Genomic DNA, 24,704 nt, shown 5'->3' with positions numbered 1-24,704 from the left:
GCCCTACTAACTCCGAATGGTAGCTAATAGAGTCCGACATGAGCTCCATTTAGCAGAGGAGAGGGAAATAGTTGAAGAGAGAGAGAGGGAAAATGAGAGCGGTAGCTTGCAGGTGTGGAGTGAGGCTGGATTGCCACCACAGCGCTGTGAAAGTCGACTGCTCGAGGGATTCTAGCAGGTCAAACAGAGAAAATTAATATGTTCTTTAGTAGTGTGGATAGTGTTGAAAAATCTGGATTTTCTACCTCTTTCCACCATGAAAGTAGACGGACTGCTTTTAGGTGGATGAATATAAAAGGTTTAAATTTCCCACATGCATTAATGTGTCAATTTGTGACAGACTGGCTAATTGTTTGAGGCTTCTTCCCACTTTATGGCCCTTACTGGAATCAGCGCCAATCCCCAGGGGACCACAGAAAGCTTTAGCTGTGTAATGATTGTTTTATCTTAGCAATGCGCCTCTGGAATTTTATATAATAAAATAAAGGCCTTAGAGACACCAGGTGCATTAGTAACAAAAAGATCAATGGAAAAATCCTGTTTGTGTTCCTGGATCAGTTTTGCGTGGCCTCTTCTCTCTTTATTTAAGAGTGTGAGAATTTTGAGATAAACTAATGAGAAGCTAAGACAGCGCCCACTCCAGCAAGGGGAGTAATCACAAAACCCAAAGAAGGGAAAGCAGGAAAGTCATAATGTTACTGTTTCCTGCCAAATTGATATCTAGCCATGGAAAGTCTCAGCATGTTGTGGTTTTCAAGGTGGCGGTCAACAATCCTGACTAATGTTATGCCAAGGACACTTGTTTTTAAATCAAAGTCTTCTCGAGGCCAAGAGCTGATTTAAAACACACATTTCAAACACAGGTTGAATCCTCAATGAAGAGCAACAGCAACGCCGGAACAACTCTTAGGCCAAATAGTGCCAACTCTTTTTGCTGGCTCATCCATCAAACTCCGAGTGAAATGTCACTCCACAAATGTCTCCATAGACTAGAAAAGTCCCCTATCTCCTTTCCTTCCCCCCATTACACAGTCAAGTCCATTTTACCCGATCATTCCTGCTAACCTTTAGAAAAACTTGTCTTTTTCTTTTCTCTGTGAGCCCGACAACATGGACAAAGAGCAAGTATCTCCAGTGTCCATGTATCATATATATTTTAGCACATAGAAAAGAAAGGAGAAAAAAGATGTTTGGAGGTTTTAACACCCTTTAGGACACACAAAACCCCTTCTTTCAAGCTTATTTCATTTCGTTTTATTTTAGGTGGCCATAGGCAATACTATTTATCTCTAAACATTCCTTTTTGCTAAAGCATATAGTGCTGGATCAGGAGACTGAATCCTCTCTTAGTTATGCTGCAATAGGTGTAGACTGCCGGGGGGATTCCCATGATGCACTGAGTGTTTCTTCTTCATTCACCTTTCTCACTCACTATGTGTTAACAGACCACTCTGCATTGAATCATACTTGTTATGAATCTCTGTCTCTCTTCCACAGCATGTCTTTATCCTGTCTTCCTTCTTTCACCCCATCAGGTCACAGCAGATGGCCCCGCCCCTCCCTGAGCCTGGTTCTGCCGGAGGTTTCTTCCTATTAAAAGGGAGTTTTTCCTTCCCACTGTCGCCAAAGTGCTTGCTCATAGGGGGTCATATGATTGTTGGGGTTTTCTCTGTATGTATTATTGTAGGGTCTACCTTACAATATAAAGCGCCTTGAGGCGACTGTTGTTGTGATTTGGTGCTGTATAAATGATATTGAATTAATCACTAACTCATACCTATGCTGGAAGTGAAGTGGTCTTTGATATCAAAGGCATGGCAGGTCCACATCCTGATGGGAGTGCTGGTTAGACAACAAAAGAAGTGAAGTGAAAGAGCATGGAATTCATTTCTCAAATGAGTTTTCAAAGTAAATATATCAAATGCAAAGCATCTGCACTGAGTGAACTCAATGCCCTAAAAGAAAACGCCAAAAACACAAAACGTCTCATTGCTTTTGGCTCAGTTTGAGACAACATGTTTTGACCATAAAGGTCTGCACATAATCGTTGATCACAGCGCATTATTTTCTGTTCTGGACAATAAAATTTAATAGAAGTCATAAAAGCACACCCTGACGACACTGATGTAAACCCTTTCTAAAGAATCTGCTTATTTAGCTCAGAATTGCATTCAATTTTATTCAATTCAGTCGACCAAATTTCTGTCTTTGACTTATACAACTCCTGGTGTACACTGTACACTCTTTATGTGAATGAAGAATAAATGTTACTTAGCACAGTTAAAAAAAACCTCACTACTCAGTTTTCCTGAACAAGCTGGCAGGAGCCAGAAACACATTTTGGGTGGGCGGGTTGGGGAGTTCTGCCATGACTCAAAGCTGTAACTTCTTTACTACACCCGTACTGTATAATCAACAGAGTACATCCAAATGACCTGTGTATGTGAATTCACTGTAGTGTCTGTCTATATACTCTCGCAGTCCTACTATACCTGGTGGTTAGAAAAACATCTTTGATTATAAGCACTTAAATTTTCTGGCAAGTGCTGTTTTTGCAGAAAGATGATTTATTGTCCTAAAACCACAGGGTCATTTTAAAATTTGTTTCAGTTGCTTTGTTGTTATTGAAATTAAAAACAGGTGCACTAGAGGGGCAACAATGAGACAACCCCCAAAACAGGAATTGTTTTACAGGTGGAGGTCACTGAGATTTTGTCCCTAATCATTGTTTCTGGCTGTTTTTTCACAAGTTTTGCATTTGGCTATGGTCACTGTCTCTGTTGGGAGGATGAGGCAATATCTGAACCCTGCTGAGGTTGCACACGTAGTCCGACTCCCAACATAGTCTCAAGAGCATGGAGGAGATTCCAGGAGACAGACAGTTACTCTAGGAGAGCTGGAACAGGCTTCAGAAGATCCTTAACCCCTTAGCAGGAGCGGTATTTGGACCTTTGTTCAAGGAGGAACAAAATGAGCACTACTAGTGTGACAAAATGACCTCCAGCAGGTCACTGGTGTGAAAAAAAAAAGTTTTAGGAGGCCCTGTGCAGAATTGTCAGGTCTACCACTGACGCCCTGTACTATTCAAACACTACTCTGTTCCAGTTGATTCCTCCTGTACAACAATACCTGTCCCCGTGTGGCGAGAGCATGCATGCAGTTACTGCAGGAAGGGTATTAATACCACTGACTGGGATGTTTCGATCCATCCAACATTGCCAGGTTGCACTGCGGACTATCCAAGAGGTTGGCGATACCCTGGTCACGATCTGGGAGGAGATCCTCCAGGACACCAGCATTGTCAGGCATGCATACAAGCATGTGAGGGCCAAAAAACCCACAAAAACCAAAAAAGAATCACCTGGGATGCCATTAAACCATGTGGCATCCTTTGATTCCTAACACATTACGCAGTTCACGTCAGTATAGACATCCAGCATGATCTGATGTGTTTCTAAGTGTTCCTTTATTTACTTTTTGGAGCTGCACATTAATCCTCAGTAAAGTTTTCTAATCCTAGAGTCAAGATGTTTTAAGACATTTACTTTTGAATGAGTGAATGTGAGTGCGAATGGTTGCCTGTCTCTGTGTGTTAGCCCTGCGACAGACCGGCGACCTGTCCAGGGAGTACTCCGCCTCTCGCCCTATGACAGCTGGGATAAGCTCCAGCGCCCCCCGTGATCCTGAAAAGGATAAGCGGAAGCGAATGGATGGATGGATGAAACTAGTGTTAGGAAAAGTTGCAAAGAAGAGTGAGAGTAATAAATTTGATTAATACATTATGCTGCAACCTACAGTAGCTTTCACAGCCTGCACAAGTTGTCAGCCCATACAGAAAGACAAAGAAACGAAGAAACAAATACAAATGAAAACAGTATTCACACTAAAGGGTTGGACAGTTTTTATAAATTTAATATATCAATATATAGAGATATTTATCAACAGCTTGATTTCATAGAAACGTGAGTGAGACCATTTTGGCATACAGTACAGATATTCAATGTAAGTACAGAAGTTGCTAAGTTGTCAACACTCCCCCCCCCCTCAACAACCCGCCCCAGTTAACCACCCAGCCCCCCCCCACCCCCTCCCTCCCTCAAACAGACACAGAAGACAGAAAAACAGAGTAGAAGTGTACAGGAGCACAAAACAAGGCACCAATAAATTAAAATGATTCCTCCTCCTCCCCCCCCCCCCATCCCCACTTTAAAAAAACCCCAAAATACCCCCCCCCCCCCCCCCAAAAAAAAAACCAAACTAACAAAAGACGAATTAAATTTAAACAGAATTAAATACAGTGGAAACTCTAAAAATCCGCATTGCTGTTAAAAAGCAGGAAAGTAAAACAGAAACGAACAAATGGAAGTGAAAGTAATACAGGAACACTTTGGCAGATTATTAAATTTTAGTTACAATCAAGTAGTAAAGAAATCCAGTGCTCGTGTGTACAAATAAATTCATATATCGTCTACACTCCTTTTACCCCAGAAGTTTATGTACATCTTTTTTCTCCGTTTTTTTGCCGCTGTTGTTGTTTTTACAGATACATTTAAAACATTATCAAAAGATTTCTGCAGTATGAAAACGTATTATTTACAAGTCAGGATTCAAAACCACTGGACTGTACCACTCACTGGACACCCCCCTTGAGCCCCAACCCCACCACACTTTTATTTCCTCCCTTACAAAGAACGTTATTTCTTTACACAGTGCAGAAGGCTTTTTGAAAAGTTTTGTGCAACAAACAGCATAAAGAAAAAATGCCTGTCTTATGGCTGAGGAATGGTTAGAGGCCCGAATGGTTTTTTTTCCTTTTCTTTTCTTTTTTATCTTTCCTTGCAGACAAAGACATATCAGCAAGATTTCTGAGAAAATGTAGGTGGACAGTTTTGCAAAAAAAAAAAAAAAAAAAAAAAATCTGGAGCCTTAGATTTTATTTCAATTTCTTCATCTTGTTTGACTGTGGAAGGACCATAAAAACGTATCAAAACATTCCCCCTGTACATATCATCATCATCATCATCCCGAGCCATGAAAAGATTTACACAAAGATCACCTTCTTTCCCGAAAGCCTTCATTTTACACAGAGTGCTCGAAAAATCTAGGCAACTGAACGCTGCCCCTTCAAGTAATCAAACATCAAGTAGATTACACATGAAACTAGAAATAGTCTGGTGAGGAGATAGAGAGGGAGAGACAGAGAAAGGAGGAGAGCAACAACTACAACTCACTTACACAGTCCAAAAAAAACCTCCCCACATAACAAAAAGAGGAGTCAGTGTATCGAGGAAAGTCACTGGGTCAACAAAAGCTAAGTGCCATCCAAGTAGAGTCACTGAGGGTTCCTTCCACAGTCCAAAACTGTAGCTCAAGGGGGAGGCCGCTTCTCCAAGCTGAGTGTGATTGTTCACCGGTTTGCTGGTTCACATTTTTCTTTCTATCTCTGGGGACTTCCTTATTATTTTTTGTTGTTGTTTCAGGTTATTTCCTCCAGTGTTTTCTTTTTCTTTAATTCTTCCACTGTGTGCCTGTCTACCCAAAGACTGAGAGCCCTTGCCAAAGGAAAGATGTTCATGGGTGAGATGAAGATGAGAGGGTTGCAAGCGAATGAGAGTGCACAGAAACAACAGCGTGGACTTTGCCCTCGAAGCTAAAATTCAACAGTGCGACAGCCAAAGAAACACTTTAAAACTCACAGTTGGAATTACATTTGATACAGTGCTCGAGGAGATGAAGCGGTGGAGCGATGTGAGAAGAGCATTGTGGTTAAAGCAACGTAAGGTCTCCGCTCAGAAAAGGAAAAGACAAGCAACAGTACGATAAAATGGAGAGCACAGATCAGGAAGACTGTATCGGGGTTATCAGGACTGTTAGTATTTACTATTTACGCTGATAACAAGCAACAACTTCCTCCCTCGATTTAGTAACAATTTGCACAGTTTATGCACTTAAGATGTCCATTGGGATTGTTCTGAATATTTGTTTTCTCAATCAGTGAACGAGTTAAATAGAGTTAAATATCAAGGAGTTAAATATTATAAATATGCCTATACATATGCTTTTGCTGGTGTAAACAGTATGCATTCTACATAAAATAACAACTTATATTCATTTCAATCCTGTCACCTAGAAACTACACTGAAGCAAAACACAGTCTCTAGCAACACATTTTATATGTAGTAGCTGTAGGCGTCTATACATATAAAGGGACCATATTAGTCCTTTTATATAGTTCTGATATGATATATGTAAATATTAGCTCTGGTTTCTATTTGGACTGTAGGTGAGAGCTGTTTGAGCAGCAGTCAACTAAAAGCTCTAAAACAGAAAGGAAAATAGCTCTTCTGTTGTTTTGTATGCCATCTGTTCACCTTGAACATCTGATTGCCAATTCTAGTATATAACCATAATGTATTCTCCTTCAAAGACAAACAAAACAAAAAGACAAAACAACCTAGCATCTACAAGCGTCTGAACGATATAGAATTCTTAATTCTTAAAACCAATAGTCAAAATTGCTGATTTAAATTTGATAAACTCATATCAGCTGATATGTAGTTGTTTACTCATTTACACAAGGCCTGATGTTGTTTGGATCTGCTGCTTGTTGCGTGTGTGGCAGTACCGCCAACAGGGAAGTTGCGACGCGCCCTCTAGTGGACAAACTATGCAACATCAACCAATAAAATCGGCCTTTCAGATAACATTTTAGTATTAAGTACCATATAAATGTCATTTCTAGGTGACAGCATTGATTCTGTGTTAAAAGTAAAATAGCAAAGCGTTCACTTCACCAGAACAAATGTACCCTGTTTTCTTCCTTCAACAAAAGGTAGTGAGTTCCAGTAACTCAGAAATCCATACAACACAACAATGCCAAGACCAACTCATTTAATTAACTCATTTTTCTCAAAGATTTCAAGTTTACTAGCAAGACATTTTTAGACGTACATCAACATTTTCAATTCAGTAAACACAGTCTACAAGGAAAAAGTTCATTTTAGTGCAGTATATTTCCCCATTAATTGTTAAAGAACTCACAGTATCGTTTATAATGTTGCACTTTGTTCTCTAAAGCAGCGATTACTAGATCAATACTGAACTAAAAAACAAATAGTGACCCAGTGCACTCTAAGCTTATCTGACCTAGAGGAAAAAAGCTGTTATAGCCGACATCACACCAGTGGTTAGTCCCTTAATAGTCTTGTAAATATGGAACAACAGTGAAGCAGATGTCTAGAGAGCCTATGGTCACAGTAAGCCCTCCATTGCCACTACAATTACTACCTTGAATAGTTACAGAACTGTTCCGGACTTCTTTCAATGTCCTTCAGAATAGACGAATGTTCTTGAGGTGACCACACAGTGGACCAGCCAATCTGTCTTCACACTGTAGCCATAATAAGTTTCCTACACCTCAATAAATAAGCAATTTATTCTCCTACCTGCACCCCCCACCTCCAGCATGGAACTCGATTAGACCTGAAGCAAACATGGACATGAAGGAAAGTGTTGGCACGCAGAGCTGACTCAGCTCAGGGAGCTGTGATTTATTTAATCTTAAATTCACAAAGATAGCTTACATCCAGATTTTTCCATCACTACCTAATCTCTCCTTTGGGAACTGGATCCTATACGCATGAAAACTGCAGTGGCTAATCTACATCATTGTTTTCAGTGTTTAATCAAATCTGTTCAATATATGTCAATTCTTAAAGGCCTAAAAAGCAGTCACTGGTGGAAACTAACAAACCAGTCTAACGTCATGCTGAGTGGAGTCCCAATCTTCCCCACTGTGCAGTGCATTACATTTTTCTTCATCTGTACAAGGTGAAGATGAAGGGAGATGGCCTCCCCCTTGCGCTCGATCCTCCTCCGTTAGATGGATGTAGGGGGAGCGCGCTGCTGGAGAGGACTACGATTTACCTGTCTAGCTTGCTATTTGTCACACACAGTTCACACAACTGTGCTTCATAAACTGAGAGGAGAGAGTGCCATCCTTTCGAGGGAGGCGAGAGGAGCGACTGTCAGAATACGGCGATGCCAACACTGGCAGAAATCCGGGAAAACAAACGACCCACCGTTCATCTTCCAAGTACAAACCTGCTCACATATGGCGGCGTATAAATTCTGGCAGTCAAGCCCTACACCACCTTTCATCTTTGTTTTCCTTGCCTTTCTGTTCCTCCCTCGTGGTTATCTGAGCTTCTACGCTGAAGCTAAGCCTTCCAAGAAATAGTGAAATCCATGAATAATAACCGTCATTAATCAACTGTTGCATGAATACATAATCTGAGACCGTACTGAGTCTAGGATGGAAGACTTTAACATTTGCATTGGGAACTTGTGTGTGTGTGTGTTATTTAGTCATATTGGATTTACTAGTCCAATATGTAGGATCTTACATGCAGCATTGATCAGATTCATTAGGCAAGAGTGGAAGACGAGTGTTTCATGTATTTATAGTTTAGACCATCCAAAACTGCCTTACAGAGTATATAATGTGTTTTAACTGTGCTTAAAACTGTCAAATTTTCAATTAGGACACTAAACGATGTCCTGAATAAGAACGCTGGCAATTTGCCTCGACTACTTGTAACAGTTCTGCTATTCTAGTGATTCCCTATTCCAGCACAAGATGAGCAATTATTACAATATTCATTGGCATGAATCGCAACTGATTCAATAGGCTGGAAGCTGGTTCGAAGCAAGCCAAGGAAGATCAGGTCCCATTTTTCAAATCAGCGCTCAGCTCAGTCGGCCTCGGTGTGTTACTCATCTGCGCACCGCACAGAGACGGTGACAAGACATAAGAAATACAGCATCACATCCAGAAAACACACAGCTGCATTGTTAAAAAGGGGGAGTAAAGGTAGCCCCCCACCCCACCTCATCCCAAAAAACAAACAAACAAAAAACTCCAGCTGGGACTGATGTTTAAGGGGTCACTCAAAGTCAAACACCTCTGTGTTTTCTTGCTGTGATGAGCTTGTCATCTCACTCTTCATTTCCTCCAGGATTCCCATACAGCAAGTGCAGCATGCACTTACATGTTTTTAAATCCGATCACTAAACAACTATTTAACATCCAATTCCCTGCATCAATTCAAAAGAATATGTTCTCGCTGCTAGAATATTGACGCTGGCAGATGCAAATGAAGACTCAGAAACACATGTGGGATTCTTGCTACTCAGTGCAAACAGGAAAACAATCCCAAGTTCATTATTGACTGTATGTACACCTCTGATGGCAGAGGCCAGGGGATTACCCATAATCCTTTGCCTTTTCTACCCTGCTGCTTTCAGCCTTGAGGCACTACCCTCTGGTAGCACAAACCCTCCAATTGCAAAGGGAAAAAAAAAAGAAAGAAAAAAAGTCTCCTTTATCCCCAAAATCACCTCTAAATGTACGACGACCTCATCAGTTTTCCTCTCCTTGGCTATATTTAGCTTTACAGTAAGTGAAAGGGCAAATTTGAGGGACTAGGTGTGAAAAAGGATGACACCCCCCTGCAACAAACCCCTTCAAAAAGGTCTCTTTACATGACAATGAAGAAATACAGCGTCCTTGCTTGCCACTGTACTGCACCATCCTTCCAAACTTGCTGTGCACTGAGAGGTGCTGGTCACATATTTACAACAGCAAACGCAACAGAAATAAATACAGTGAAAGCACGAGGAATTTAAAATGATGCACGCCGCCTTCTCCTGCTTGCACGGCAGCCAGAAATCCTTTTATTTACAAAGTGCACTGAGACAGCTGAATGAGGTTAGTATGGACAATATCATCATCAAGCAGCATTTTGAGTAGCACTGGTGCTAACAAGAGGCAGAGAGAAGAGAGGAGTGGAGCAGAGGCTACTAAACTAATAGTAGTAGTAGTAGCTAATAATGGTAGTAGTGTTACTCCAGTGGAGACGGTAGGAGATGGAGGTGGGCTTTAACAGGTGTACATGTCATCCCTGCTCTTTAAAAACAGGGAGGCAAAATGAGGTCTCCTTTTCTTTTCTCCTCTGCGTTGTACTGGCCTCATTGTAGTGGTCTAGAGGCTGTGGTGAGAGGAGGGGGCCAGTATGGGAGCGCAGGGGTGCAGGCTGCATCCCCCTCCTCCCTCAGGGATAGCCATCATCCTCCAGACTGAGTGCCACGCGCTGCAAACAGCAGATAAAAAGACCGTTACCACAACAGGCTGGTTAAGGAGAAGGAAGTGAGATAGAACAGCGGGGAATGAAAATAGAGAAGCTCAGTGGAAAAAGAGGAGAAAGGGAGACAAGATTCCAGTCTAGGTGGAACCCAGAAGAAAAATGGCAGCTTTGTTATGTGATACCCTCTCACTATTCTGCCTCCTTTCCCCAACCTTCGTCTTCGTTTCTTTCCAATTCAGCCCCCCCCAACGTGTTGTTTGTCCCCTCCTTCCCTGGCTGCTCGTAGCGAGGAATGCAGGCTGCCTGCCTACGGTTGCGAAAGTCTGGCCCACATAATGCAAGCCTGATTTCTCTGGCTGCCCGAGCTGCCACACTGAGACAAAGGGCAAGAAAAAGTTAGGACGAGAAAAGAAGAGGAAGAAAACCACTAAAGAGATAAAAGGCAATACATAAGATTTGTACAAATGTTTGTAATAAAACTGGGAAAACGAGAGAGAAGGAGTAAAGCCCCCTCTCTCGTTCCGCGAGGGTAGGTTGTTACTTCGACCTTGAATCTTAAAATGACTCAGTCGTGCACCTGTTTCAGTGTCTGTCTGAGCGTGCTTCCCGCCTGTCATCATGCCAGTGATACCCAGAATTCTTTGCCTTCTTTCTCTCCGGGGTGACACAAAGAAATCTGTGTTACCATGCCAACAGATCAAAGCGCTATACTCCCGTCTCGCCCTCCCTCCTTTATGCTTTTTGGCTGCCCTTCGCCGCTTGCTCTCTGACACCCAAAACAAGAAGCATATTCGGTAAATGTCATAAACTCCTAATGACGCACAGTCTGGATTTAAGGGCATTTTACTTTACTGCTACGTGTTGCAGCTGCCACTGTATCCAGGGTTTGTAGAAAATGCCGCTTCCAGTGACTTTTAAAACTGCATATACATCAATGGGAAGTCATCAGGGTAATCCTGAAATTGCGTTGCTGAGATTTATGGTTTCTGCAAGATAAATTGTATTTCGAGAGAGTCCTTCATCCTGATTTGTGCTCCTTTTTTCAAATTTTGTGTGACCTCAAAACAAAATCGCATTAGTTCAATGCTATGACGCAACTATCTACTCTACATGTCCAATTTATTTGTGAGCAGTGGCTATAGAGCAACTCCTCTTTCACCTCTCTTTTTTTGCATCTCATCTGCACTAATCATGATTTCTTGGCTGCTGAACCTTTCTGAAGCAAAGGAATAATGCTTTGCCTGTGCACAAGGGTTTTGTCAGGAAATGGGGATCACTCACTTCAACAACCAAAAACACTAACACGATGCACAAATAAATGGGATGGCGGGTCGGCAGCAGGGATGTATCGCATGAATATGGTCGCTGAAGGTGAACGAAATGTGTGTCGAGGGTTTACGTGTACGCGTGACAGGTGTGTTCGGTAATTACTTCAAAAACATAAAGAAATAAAATGATATGTGAACGTGTGCGAGCCTGTTCTTTCTTTCCACCAGGCTGACATGTACAAGAAAACGGGCTTTTCCAAACCCTCGTGCCAACTCCCATTTTCCAAATATTTCACACCTCTTCCTTTCCTCCGCAGTACCTCTCACTTAGCGTTCGAGAGCATCGGCGCCCCCGAATACCAGTGAGAGTTGTTGTCTGTGACGCCGCCCCCTAGAGGAAGCGCTATGAATGGCTGACTGTGGCTGCCACTCACTGCTGGGTAGACGTGACCGATGGACTCGCTCTGACGCCCGATGTGGATTTCGTCGTCGTCATCCTCTGTGGTTTTGCGGTACACTGGGTTGTCGAAGTTCATGCTCTTGGTGTTCTTGCGCCGCCAGTTGCGCCAGACCAGGTATCCACCGGTGCAGAGCAATCCGATGACCACTGTGGCAAGGATAGGGACTGCATGTGTTTAACACACACACAACAACAACACACGGCGGGAGCGTTAACACAGCCCGGGGGACACAGAGCGGCGCTTTAAGCACTCACGCACAAACACACGTTGCACTGTTCACCTGAAGGCTCATTATTTTTCAGTTTTGGTTTTTGAAATGTTGTTTGCATAACAGCTTCTCAAAAATTTTAAAAACAAAACAAAACAAACAACAAAAAAAACCATGGAAATATTCGCCTTCTGGAAAACGTCCAGAGGTGCACAAGGAGATGAACCTGAAGGGGAAGCAGTCCACTTTTCTGAAACTGTTAGAAAAACTGGTGGCACTTTATGCATCTGTTTCTATAAATTTAGTGGGCTGAGCTTTTTATGTTTCATCCCCCGTATGTCTTCTGTATCTGCATTTTAAAAAATCTAAGCATTTATTAGAGAAACAATGAGCCTTCAAAGAGGAACTAATCATTCATTGCATTATATCCCCCCCTCAGTGTCACGAAACGATCAAAAACATGCACACACAATATGCAACATAAATGTCTGCATGGTACACATGCACATAAACATCATTCCAACACACACACACACGTGGGCACACTGAACCAAACTGGCATTTTATATTAAATCTGTAACCATTCAAGCCCTGAAGACACTGATTATGACCTTGTTTTTGAATAAAAGCCCCACAAGGTTGCTTAATTGTCATCAGCATATAATCCTGGTGCGCATTGCTCAAAAAACAGAATTTTGGGCAATGATTTATAATTTTGTATTTTATTGCACCGAAAAATTAATATCTGGAGTGTCCGGATGGGGTTATGGGAGGAGAATAAGAAGAGGGTAAGAGGAGGAGAGAAGACGGGGAAAGGGTTGGGATTTGGAGGATTTGAGATAAGCGCCGTCTCTCCTCTTTCATTACCATATCAGCATAACTGCCCTGCAAGGACCTGTGTGTGTATGTACAGTGCATGCTTTAGAGTTTTTATATAATGAAAGCGCAAACACCCAAATCAGAGGTAAGTCAAGGAGGTTTGGATATGTGTGCCTGCATTCATAGATGTGTTTTCCTACGCTACAGTACGCCTGTCTAATTGCGACTTTATTAGATAGACACTTGAGATTCCTTCGTGGCTGGGTTGGAAACCCCAGCTCCTCCTTTGTTCTTCTCTAAATGCTCAATGGTTTAAAGGGAAAAAAACAAAAAACCCCATCAGCTTTCCTCTCATTTAGAAAATTTATCTCCAATGAGCGAGTGGCAAAACAGCCTGTCTTTGGCTAAAACTGATAATCATTGCTGGGCTGCTTCCCCTTACGGAGCTGTGGGTGGGTGTGGTGCATTGCTGGGTATGAGCGGAGAGCTGGGGTGCAGAAATCCAGCCCGTGTGGACCTCCAACATTAATGTTTCAAAGCTGCTAAAAAAAAAAGATTTGTGGTGGCAATAAATGGGAGAAGGACAAAAAAAGGATAAAGCGGAAAGGGTTAATAGTCTCCAGGGTTATTTTAATGAGCTGATATTTCAACTATAGAGACTGGAAAGAGAAAAAAAAATAGCTTTACAATCTTTTAGCGCTCCCCTGAATTATCAAACTTGTTAATATTAGGGATGAAAGAGATCTCAATTAGTGGCATATGCTGCCACTATAAGGCCATTTGCACATTCAGCTGATTTCCCAGTCACGTTGGGCATGAAAGTATGAAATATTTCCATAAAATTCGATTTTCATTTTAATCGGAGCTAATAGAGTAGATTAACTTTTCTAAGCCGGTTTGATTGAAAGAACTACAATTGCCTTTTTCTGCCTTTGTAGAGGCAGCTTGATGGTTTTCTCTTTATTGCCTAAACAGACAACAGCATTATGTCTGAGGTCATTAGCTTCCTGCTCCAGGCCAAAAACACAATTTCATGGCATTAATCCACTTTTCTCTCCCCTCGTCTCCCGTATAACCCACTCTTAGTCCGCTCGGTCACAGAAATAGGTCAGAACATTGGCCTGATTGATACGATCTGATCAGAGCGGTGAACACGAGCAAAATGTACTAACAGCTGGTCGTGTGATGACAAAACCTGAATTGAATTTCACATTTGCTCAAATGTCATTAATAATGACATAATGTGCATATTACAGCAGCCTGGCCGTTTACTGACAGAGGGGCTCACTTCCATGTAATGGCTTTTTCTAGCCATAGGCCACGAGGATGTTGCTGGATAATACCATACCTCAGTACATTTTTTCAATAGATGCGATACAATTTTATGCCTGAATCTCACTATTGAACCAGATATAATGTGTTGAATTGTTATTATTTTAATGAGAATGTTTTAGATTTAATCAGCCAGGTGGAAACGCAAACATCCTAAAACCCAGGCACACGCACACAAACACATAACCTCATACTCACATTAACAACAAAACGCACGCAACATGCAGTTAAGCAGACTTGAAGGAGCGAGGAGGGAGAGGCAGGCAAGCAGAAAGCAAAGACAACACAGTGAGGGAGTCAACAGTACTCACCGATAGGAATGACTATCCCCAGAACAGCTACTGTGATGTTGTTACCTATGAGGTAGTGATCACTCGCAGCTGAGATGAACAGAAAGATGGAAGACAAGAAAAAAAGAGAATCAAACCAAGAAAAAGTTTTGCTTCAAACCCCACCAAGTGCCCTCCTAGAGAGCAAGAGAGATTTCAACACGGGAACATCAAAAGAAAGGCTGGAAAAGGATATTTGCATAATATAAGGGCAGAGAATCCATCTGATTTCAGTTTGGACTGCTGACTTTGTCTTCCCCAGCAGCATGTGTAAATGAAAAAGCCAATGAATCACACAGGGATGGCATAAAAATGCAGTGAGATGCCTTTTAATACACGAAGGAACAAATGCGTTTCCAGAAACCAATGCATCAGAATTTGTATGAATATAAGCAACGAGCACATGATCTCGCATTACTCCATTCTTTTTCTACGAGACGTTTCAAAACTGTGTCACAATGCAATGCAGAAGACATTTATTCTGGACATGCTTTGCATCCTTACTCCCCTTCAGCTCTCACCCCAACAGGTCGGCGGGGGAGCTTTTGACATTAATCTCGCTCCCAACCCTCGTATTAGCAGCAGGCTAGCTGTTAGCCAAAAGTGTGATCAGATGGCTATAATGAAGTCTGGTAAGGAAGATTAACACAAGAGAGCACAGTGCTGGCCCTGCATACTGATTGGCTCATTCGACAAAGTGACTGTTCCAGTTCTATGGCTGGCAAAAAGAGACAGATGGCATGTGATGGATGTGACAGACAATGCAGATGCAAATCATTCTTCATAAATTAAATCATATAGTGAATGAAATGCAAATAAATGCACACACGTGCGCACACACGAGAGCCACAAAAGGTGAAGCGACTTCAGACAGCGAGTTCTGAGTCAGCAGAAGCGAATTTTGGCTTTTCTTAAGTGTGAGTGACGTCCAGTGGGTCCAACAGTAAGACTCAAAAAGGCAGATTAACTGAATCTCATTAAAGAAACTGCTCTGGAAGAAGGCTGTTCTAGAAAGGGAGGGCACTGAGAAAGGGAGAAGAAGAAGAAAAGGGGACAAAAGTCTCAATTTCATGAGGGTCATTCTTACTGGAGGGATTTTAATATCAAAACGTTTACTGCCACTTATTATTTAAATATAACTGTCAGGGTTAGAATGCTATATCCAGTACAATTAACAATGATTAATAAAACAGTATATCGTAAATATACTGCTCAAAAATATACTTTAAAAACACATCAGATCAATATCTGTACTGATATGGACTGGGTAATGTGTTAGGAATGAGAAGATGCCACATCGAAATGAAAATGATCAACCCACAGACGGCTGAATTCAAAGAGACCCTGAAAATCAAAGTGAAAAATGATGCAGCATGCTATTGCTGTTTTGTGGAAATTTCATTGCAGCATCTCAAAATGGTATGTGCTTGTACACATCCCTGACCAAGATGGGGCACACTCGTAACAGGACGACGGATGGCGTCCTGGGAGATCTGAACCAGGGCTTCACTGAACTCCTGGACAGTCTGAGGTGTGACCATACAGGATCGGATGAACCAAAACATAACATCCCAGAGGTCTTTTAGTGGATTTGGAACTGCCTGCACACTTTTATCACATGAGGTCAGGCATTGTCGCACACCAGAAGGAACCCAGGAACAAGTGCACCAGTGTAGGGTCTGACATTGGCTCCAAGGATTTCATCCTGGGAGCTAATAGCAGTCAGGGTGCCATTGCCTAGCCTGTAGAGGTCTGTGCCCCCCAGACCATTACTAACCCGCCACCAAACCTGTCATGCTGATGTTGTTACGGGCAGCATCATGGCTTCTACAGACTCTTTCATATCTGTCACACGTCTGTTTTTTTTTGTTTTTTTCCCCAAAATCTTGAAATTAATTTTCTTTAATGTCGCTGAAAGATGTGCAACATTACTACCGATATCAAAAGAAAACATTGGTTACCAGCTGTGTTTAATCTTTGCCCTCCCCAATCAGACTCCTGGTTCTCCCTCGCCCCACCATGCCCTCCCTCCCTCCCCCCAGCAGCGTGTAACAGCTGATGCCGGCAAACTTGACAGTGTGCACCGAGTTGAAAATTATAACACATGGCCCGTGGGTTTGGAGACTCGTCTTGTTCATGCCCCATTTTTCTCATCTGTGTCTGCTCCACCTCTCATCTGGAGCACTTGTGGTGTGCTGAGGAGGGCTGACAACTTCAGAGACCGGAAGAAACGTGCCTCTCGCCTCTTAGTAACTCTGAAGTACCGCGACCCCTAAAGTAATACAGCAGGCAACCTCTTTAATTCCCAGAAAATCACTTTCTCTCCCGCCTCTTTTTCCATCCCGTCGTTTCATATCCATGTAAATGCCGCCTTTCCTCCCAACAGTGTGTCATCTACAACTCCCATCCTCCCCGTTAAAGTGCTGGACTGTCATGTTCTTTTTCGCTCTCTGTTCACTCTTCGTTCTCTGTGGCTTTACTGTCTCACACTGCACGTTTTTGTTTTTTTCATTTAACATTCCTTCGTTTTACTCCTTGCTCCGTTTCTCATTCATTTCCCTGTCCTCCAACTCCCACTTAAAACTTTCATCATCTTTCCCTGTTTCTCTCCATCTGTACAGCTTTTTTTCATCCTCAACACCTGCTCTTTTAATTCTTTTTTCTCTCCTCTAAATTACTTGTTAGAATGACATAAAGATATACAAGTATTATGATAAGTGTTTTAGTGTTAATCTTTCTTTTAGGGCATTTAAATAGTGCACAGACCCATTATCTGACATAAATATATATTCATCTAAAGAGTCAGTATTAAAAAGGGAACCTTTTTCATTTTCTTAGAAACAAAAGACAAAATAAAAAGCTGCCTCGGCAGGTTGACTGTCTCAATTTAATATTGCCATGCAGTAAAAAAGCTAAGAAGACTTTCAAAACAACTGCTGAAAAATACTGATCTCACAATTTGGTGGCTTCATCAATTTTGCTGCGTGGTGCTATCAAGGATTCTCGTCCGCTTCCAAGTACAATTTAATTCTTAGCGTGGCTTTGTAAACCATTGTTACGGCTGTTAGTCTGCTGTCACTGTTTGTCTGGGCTGCAAAGTGGTATTTTTCTTGCGAGCCAGTGAAGCGTGATTGGCGCGAGAATGAAGAACACTGCCAGTTATAGAAAGAGAGCGAGCGAGAGCTAAAGAGAGAAGGGGAGAGAGGTACAGAGGGAGAGACCAAGACAGAGATAAAGACAAAGAGAGTAAGAGAGAGGCTGTCAGAAAGTGAGGATGAGTGATGAGTAGTTTTATGCGAGAATGGAGGGGACTGTCATTTCTTAGCTCTGACACTTCTGTTAAGACGCTGGTCGCGAGGGATCAACAGTAAGCAGACCGAGACATAGTGCAGGCCTGTGAAGCGTTCGGACGGGTGTGTGAGCAGATGAGAAAAGGAATAGAGGAGGAGGTCGTAGGGCCAGTAAAGCAAATGATCAGAGGGAAAAGTGGAGGGGAGGAGAAGCTAGAGAAAGGAGGGATAAAAGTATTGGTTTTTAGCTTCCTGCTGATTTAATGATGGTGGTAACAGCAGTGATGGTAGCAGAGCAGAAGAAAACACTCGCTTTACACACATCCACATTCCTGTCATCATGTCACTTACCTCTGTGGGAGAGGTTGGCATTGCTCTCTTTCTGAATGCTGTTGGGAGCCACGGCAGCCAATAAGGGGGTGTGTGTGGACGTGGACTTCTGACTAGTGCTGCTCAAACTGGTCGTCTCTGTACTGGTAGCGGCGGGAGTCCGAGGGTGCTCTGTGATTCTGCCGCTCCTGGTGGTCTGAGGAGGGGCTGGTGTTGTAGTCTTGGCTGTGGGTGGTAATGTGGTAGTAGCAGAGGTGGTGGTGGTGGTGGTGGTGGTAGAGGGCGTTGTGGTCGTGGCAACGGTTGTGGGAGTTGTTGTTGTTGTGCTTGTTGTGGTGGTCGTCGTGGAAGTTGTGGTTGCGGTGGAGGCAGATGTCGTGGTTGCTCGGGGTCGAACTGCGCAACAGAAAAACAACCAGTAGGATTTGAGATTTCTCTCCAGACTGCTCAGCTGTTGCAGCCATTTCCACTTGTAAGCTCTGCATCAATATTCAGCATACAACTGCAGTCAACAGCAATGCCTCCATTGTCTTATAAGATGAGATCTATAATCTCTTCTGAGGGTTCTGGGTCTACCATGGGGTCTCCTACCAGGAGCGCGCCTGCAAAACCTCCAAAAGGAGGCATCCATGAGGCATCCAAAATAGATGCTCAGCTGGTGTGTTTGATACGCAGGAGCAGCGGCTCTACTCTAAGGTCCCTCCAGAAGTCCAAGCTCCTCAGTGTCTCATCTCTAAAGCTGAGCCCAACCACCTTATAGAGGAAATTCATTTTAGGTGCTTGTATTCATGATCTTACTCAGATTTCATGACCATAATTTCATAATTATTTATTTATAGGCTTTGAACTGAAGTCTGTAGATCTTACATCACACCACAGGTTTGGATTGAGACATAAATGGATCAGTAAATGAAAAGCTTCACGTTTCAGCTTTCAGCTGCACCACAGCAGTCCGGTATAACACCTGTGTTACTGCTAATCAGAAGTGTGACACTTTAAAGTCCTGTACAGCACCACATAGGTACCGTGACAGGTACTGTGATATTTCTATGTACATACTGTGCTAAAGTGCATTCACACATTCATAAGTAACAAGTTGCCAGATGGATAAGTTGCACAAGCGCATAATAAGCAGAATTTAGTGCAAGTGTTGCAGTCAGTTGTTGCAAACATCATATCACATCACAAGAAATGATCTGAGAAAACACTACGTTGTTAAAGCAGATGTACTACACCAGTACGTTTGGTTCATAGTGTACTACATGTACTAAAAGAAGTATTCAAGTCAGGGATTTTAGCTGAAGCTAAATTACACCACATGTCACCCCAGGCTCTTCCTCTGATCACTGTTTTTTTTTTTTTTTGGTGTATCAGATTTACACAAATCCCAGTGCACACACTGCTGCTGATATAACATTCGGGTTTGTGTTTTCTAAACATTATTTTTAATATAAGTGATATGCGTTTCTTTGTGGTTGTAAAACTGAAATTTTGATCCAATACAGTCACAATTAAACCAGTGAGTTTTTCCACCAGAAATGTTTGTGTTACAGTAAGAATCCAAAAAGCTTTGGTACAAATGCACTCACTGCCCCTGCACCTACTCCCAGCCTCTCTCACAGGGATTCTTTGAAATATTGCCTCAATACATCTTCATCGTCTCTTTCCCCCCGTTTCTCTGTGTCAGCTCCTCCTAGCTCACCTATATAGACATTAGGTGTAGGTCTAGTAAAAATAGCAACGTTACAAATGTAGTGACTCTATAAGGGCAGGGGGACAAGCTGACTGATGAAATAAGGTCAGCGAGGTAGGTTAGAAGTGCAGGGAAGAGTCCCTGACCTAGTTCCCAAGATAGTTTTACACAACACTTAAGGTTCAGATTCTCTGAAGGATCCAGGGCACTTTTAGCTTTGTAAACATTGTACTGTTAAATTGCAGACATTGAAAAATACTGTATTTGGAGTATCCAAAGTATTATGACAAATAGAAACAGTATAAATAGAAACGCTTTATATTTAGAATTTTAAATATTTGTGCTTAAATATGACCTAAAAGATGATCAGACTTTAACACTAGTCACACAGACGAACATAACTCAAATAAATAAATGAGACAAAAATATTCTTGGTAATTTAATCCAGTATTACACGGCTTGCATGTTTGTGGGTTTATTCAAATGAACTTCAGGTCTTTCCAAAATATTTCTGTCAGGTTAAGTTTGACTTAGAAACAAGCTCATTCCAAATAATTTTACTTATACATAGAATGACTTGTGTGCTTCGTTCTTGCAGCCTTGCTGTGCACCACTGCTGTTCTATGTTGTACTGATGGAGTAGCTGAGAAGTTAGCCTGGATTCTTTGTGCTTGTAAAAGAATTTAGGAACCGGAGAAAATTCAGGCCTTACTATTGGACTGATCACTGTTAGCCAACGACCCCTGAGAATGGCAACAATGCTCCTGAATTTCACTGTGATCCTAGCAGCGTGAATCTCATGTGACATTTATCCACACGAATCATTCATTCAGGTGTGCCTGTGGAATGTAGACTTACTGATCGCGCAGCGTCTCATGTCTGGTCCTAGCTCCATGCCGTCAGGACAGGCGCAGGTGTACTTGGGGGAGTGGTCTGTGATCTGAGGCGCCTTCAGGCAGAGGTACTCGCAGCCACCATTAGGCAGTGTGCCCATATTACAGGTATCAGGACCTTTGGGAACACAGGCAGAAATGTAAAAATATTAAAAAAGACTTTTGGCAACACATTTATCTCTTGGAAAACAATAAAACCCCAAATGTTTTATTAACGAGCTGTACTGGAAAAGGAAAAAAAAACTTGCACAAAGCCCAAATCTCAACAGCCCAAATTTTATTCAAATTAGAACAAAGAAAATATATCAAAGGTTTAAAATTACAGAATGTACAATTGTAACAAAAAAATAAGGCCACTTTGAATTTGATGGCAATAACTAGTCTTAAAAAAAGTTGGGACACGGGTAAGAAAAGGCTGCAAAAGTAAGTGCTAATGAAAAAGAACCAGCTGGAGAAACATTTTGCAACTAATTATGTTAACTGGAAACATGTCAGTAACACGACTGGGGATAATCATGTTATATTATATCATCTCGCAGATGCTGAGGTTCATCAATCTGCAGAAAAAAACACATGAAAAACTGGATGAACCTAAGAAAAAGAAAAACCAGCATCAAATTTGACACGTAGGCGCCGGTATCTCATCAGTAAAAAGTTTCTGCTGCCATCAAACTATTAACTAGTTTGATGCTAGATTTAGGAATCTAATCTTTATTCCACACACTTCCTCTTGCTGACTTTAGAGATGCGTAGGTGAATGCAGGAGAGTCTCAACTGCTTTTAATCTCTGTAACCCAAATAAAAAATTTACATGTAGTTTCTTAAGCACAGTTGCAGACTCATGGAAAAACACTGCAGTTTTGTGTCATGTGGGGAAGCGCGAGAATTAGGTCAGGTCGCAATCTTTCCTGATTTCTTATGTAGCTTTGGAGAGCAGCACGCCATCAGCTGTCAGGAAAAACAGCAATATCACTTGCTACACAGAGTGAGATTTTAATAAGCTGGGAATACATTTATACTTGATGTACAGTATCTCAGCATAATGACTATGTAATGAGAACAGCTGTCTAAGTTCTCAAAGCTCCAAATGTGGTAAAAGGTTTGGGAAGGAGTCATCAAACTGGGGAGGATGGGAAAAAAAGGTTAAGGAAGAGTGTAGGAAGGAAAGAAGAAAACAGAGGAGGAGAGAGAGGGAGGCAAGAGAAAAGTGAACGAAAATGATGAGGATGAGGATGAAGAAGGAAAAAAGAAGGATCGAGATGATAACAACAACAAAATTATGTTGGTTTTAAGCCATAAAAGCGTCACTTTCTCCTCCTGCGCTGCCTCTCTTTGGTCTCCAACTAAGAAGAGTGAACCTAGGCTTCAAAGACCCACTGAGCGCACAAAAAATTAATAATAAAACAGACACAACTTGGGAAGGATCGGACGAAAGCCTCTTTTAAGGAAGTGTGTCGATAAACATGAAAGACATCTGAGCGTCTCGAAATATGTGGAGACGCACAGTACTGTACCAAACCACACTTACAGATAATATTCCTCACTGGGGTTTTCCTTAGGTGCAGTACACTAACAAATAAGAAATGATACAAAAATGCAAGAGAAACAAAGATAAATCGGTAAAAGACAGGGCAGAGAGGAGTCTGAACTCACCAAGCGTTGCAGTCGAGGTCACATTTTATCAAATACTTTGCTTATCAATGCTACTCGTGTGCTTGGGGGGGCTACTCGGTGCACCTTCACTTAGCCTTGCAGTGTTTTGTCTTGCTTTTGTTGGCATTTGGGAGAAAACATTTTCCAATTCTGTGACTTCTTTTTTTGACCAGGACTCTTGATTTATTAATGAGGGAATGCAATTAGCTGCCTGCTGGCGCACAGACAAGATTGCTTCTGAGCGCTCAGTGAGTGAGGAGAGAAAACAAAGCATGAAAACACTCGCACAAACACATTTCTGGCACGCAGTGTCAAACACACCCAGGTATTCACAAGCAGAGGTGTTGACAGGCACACACGCGTGCGTGCAGTCACACACATCGAGAGTGCAAAAAAAAAAAAAGACAAACACATCGTTTTGACGTGCCCGTCACATCCACCGGTCTAATCACACTCATCAGATTATCTGTTTATTGTTTCAGACCGTTTCACTAAGTGGATCCTCGTGTCTATGTGCTGATAATGCAATGCTTTGTACTCAGGAAGGAGGTTAGATTTTGTGTATCCTGTGTGCACATACGCCCCAAAATCCTGCTCATTATACCGAACAAGATCCTGCACGCTTACGAGTGGCAAACAGCACCTAGACAGAGACTGGGCAGTATGACAGACTGAAAACGAAACAGACATTTTGACTTATTTGAGGTCATCTGGGACAGCCCCACTTAGATCACCTGTGCTAAGCTTCTATGCGTTTCTTCTTCTTACCCTTGGGCTGCCTCTGTTCATGAAACACCACCAGGTCCAGGGGGTTGTTAAGGTCCTCTGCGACCTTGGCCACATCGTGTCCCGTCAGTCGGTTGGCGCTGTATATCGCTTCATCTTCCAAGTCTGTCCAATACACGCGATCCTGGGTTAAAATAAAGCAAAGAGCAAACATGCTGCAAATGAGCATAATCTGCATACAACTTTAGAATAAATGGCTTTTCATAAACACCATTTGTCTCTGCTTAGAAGCTGTGCACTGATATTCATTGTAGTCACCGTTAATTAAAAAAAAAAAAAAAAAGGAAGAAAAAAAGCCAGTCTGCTGCAAAGAAATGTCCTCATCCCAACAATGGATATTTGATTAAATTTACGATTACATTTGAGGATGTGTTGTGGTTTACTTGAATAGAGAGGTGTTTTATATCCAAGGTAACTGGTTAATTTTTCAAAAATGCAATAAACCCCCCCCAAAACATGCCATTTAGCCCCCATTCTACCATCTTTACCCTCCAGCACTCCAGGTATTTAAAATTATAGCCAGTCTCTCTCTTCTCTGGTAAAAATAATCAGCCCCAAATAAACTTAAAAACAGAGTCACATTACTTCAATTTGCCAGAGAAGAAAGCCCAGGTGGCACTCTTTGCTAATTTCTATTTTTAACCACCCTAATTATAACAGCTACTTAACAAATACAAGGACACAGAGGAGGCGTGGCATCTCTTGGAGACGGTTTAGTTAAAATAAGCCACCTACTCTGTGCTCGGTGGGTGAAAAGGGGAGCAGTGTTTACTTAAAAAAAACAACAAAAAACAGTAAAAACACCGTTTTAAGTCTGTAAGGAAGTTGCATGCTTGATAAGAAAAAAACAGCCCCGGTGTTTTATTGGAAAAACGTCTGTACCTTTGACTCTCTGTTTAAGCTTTGTGCCAAAGCAGAAGGTAGTGACTGCTTTGGCGGAGCGTACGGTGTCTTTGTAGTCCTAGCTCAGCTTCCTTCTCAATTTCCCTTCCGCTCTTTCACACCTGCTCATTATTCTCTTTAATGATACTACACGATATAACCGCACAAGTGCTCACGGCACTTGGTTTCCACAGCAACCCCAGACGGCTTTGTCTTTGCAAGCACACATCAATTAAGAAAAAACAGAAAAATGCAGCAAATGACTGCACGAGAAAACACAGACAGGCTGATATCATGGAAAGCTCGATAAAACAACGAAGAGACGATTTAGGAGGTGAGTGTGAGACGGAGAGACCAATCAGGAAGAGTGTCTGCAGGTTTTTTCGTCGTTACAGGGAGGATGTATTTTTATCATCTTTTTAAAGGCAAAGACCTGCAAGACTTGTATGGTGTGTGTCCGTGTGTGTCCGTGTGTGGGGCTTAGTCACAGCAGCCATCCATGCTTTTTGTGCCGTATTATCAGTGGACTTGACCTCTCTCTCACCTTCCCCCCCCCCATCTTTCAGTGAGCTCTCTATCACTCAATCTCTCCCTCACTTAGGTTCTGATAACCTT

At 42.1% G+C, this 24,704-nt stretch overlaps 1 pseudogene across 1 annotated transcript in view; it reads right to left on the bottom strand.

Annotated features, from left to right (window-relative positions):
- Positions 1-4,386: 4,386 nt before the first annotated feature.
- LOC146688883 (prestin-like) overlaps positions 4,387-24,704 on the bottom strand; it is a 45,740-nt pseudogene continuing 25,422 nt past the window's right edge. The window contains exons 22-26 of the transcript XR_014916043.1: positions 23,190-23,331; positions 20,734-20,886; positions 18,204-18,578; positions 14,545-14,613; positions 4,387-12,038 (exon numbers count right to left, since the gene is read on the bottom strand). The product of XR_014916043.1 is annotated as a prestin-like (transcript). The remainder of the gene's footprint in view (positions 12,039-14,544; positions 14,614-18,203; positions 18,579-20,733; positions 20,887-23,189; positions 23,332-24,704) is intronic.

The sequence above is a fragment of the Copadichromis virginalis genome, linkage group LG17 (assembly GCF_057382275.1).
Source record: "Copadichromis virginalis isolate Kocher_CV1m ecotype Utaka linkage group LG17, C_Virginalis_male_GT1.1, whole genome shotgun sequence".
In the NCBI taxonomy this organism is placed as follows: domain Eukaryota; kingdom Metazoa; phylum Chordata; class Actinopteri; order Cichliformes; family Cichlidae; genus Copadichromis; species Copadichromis virginalis.
Note: the sequence above shows the minus strand (reverse complement) of the source record. Positions and strands in the feature narration are given on the sequence as shown.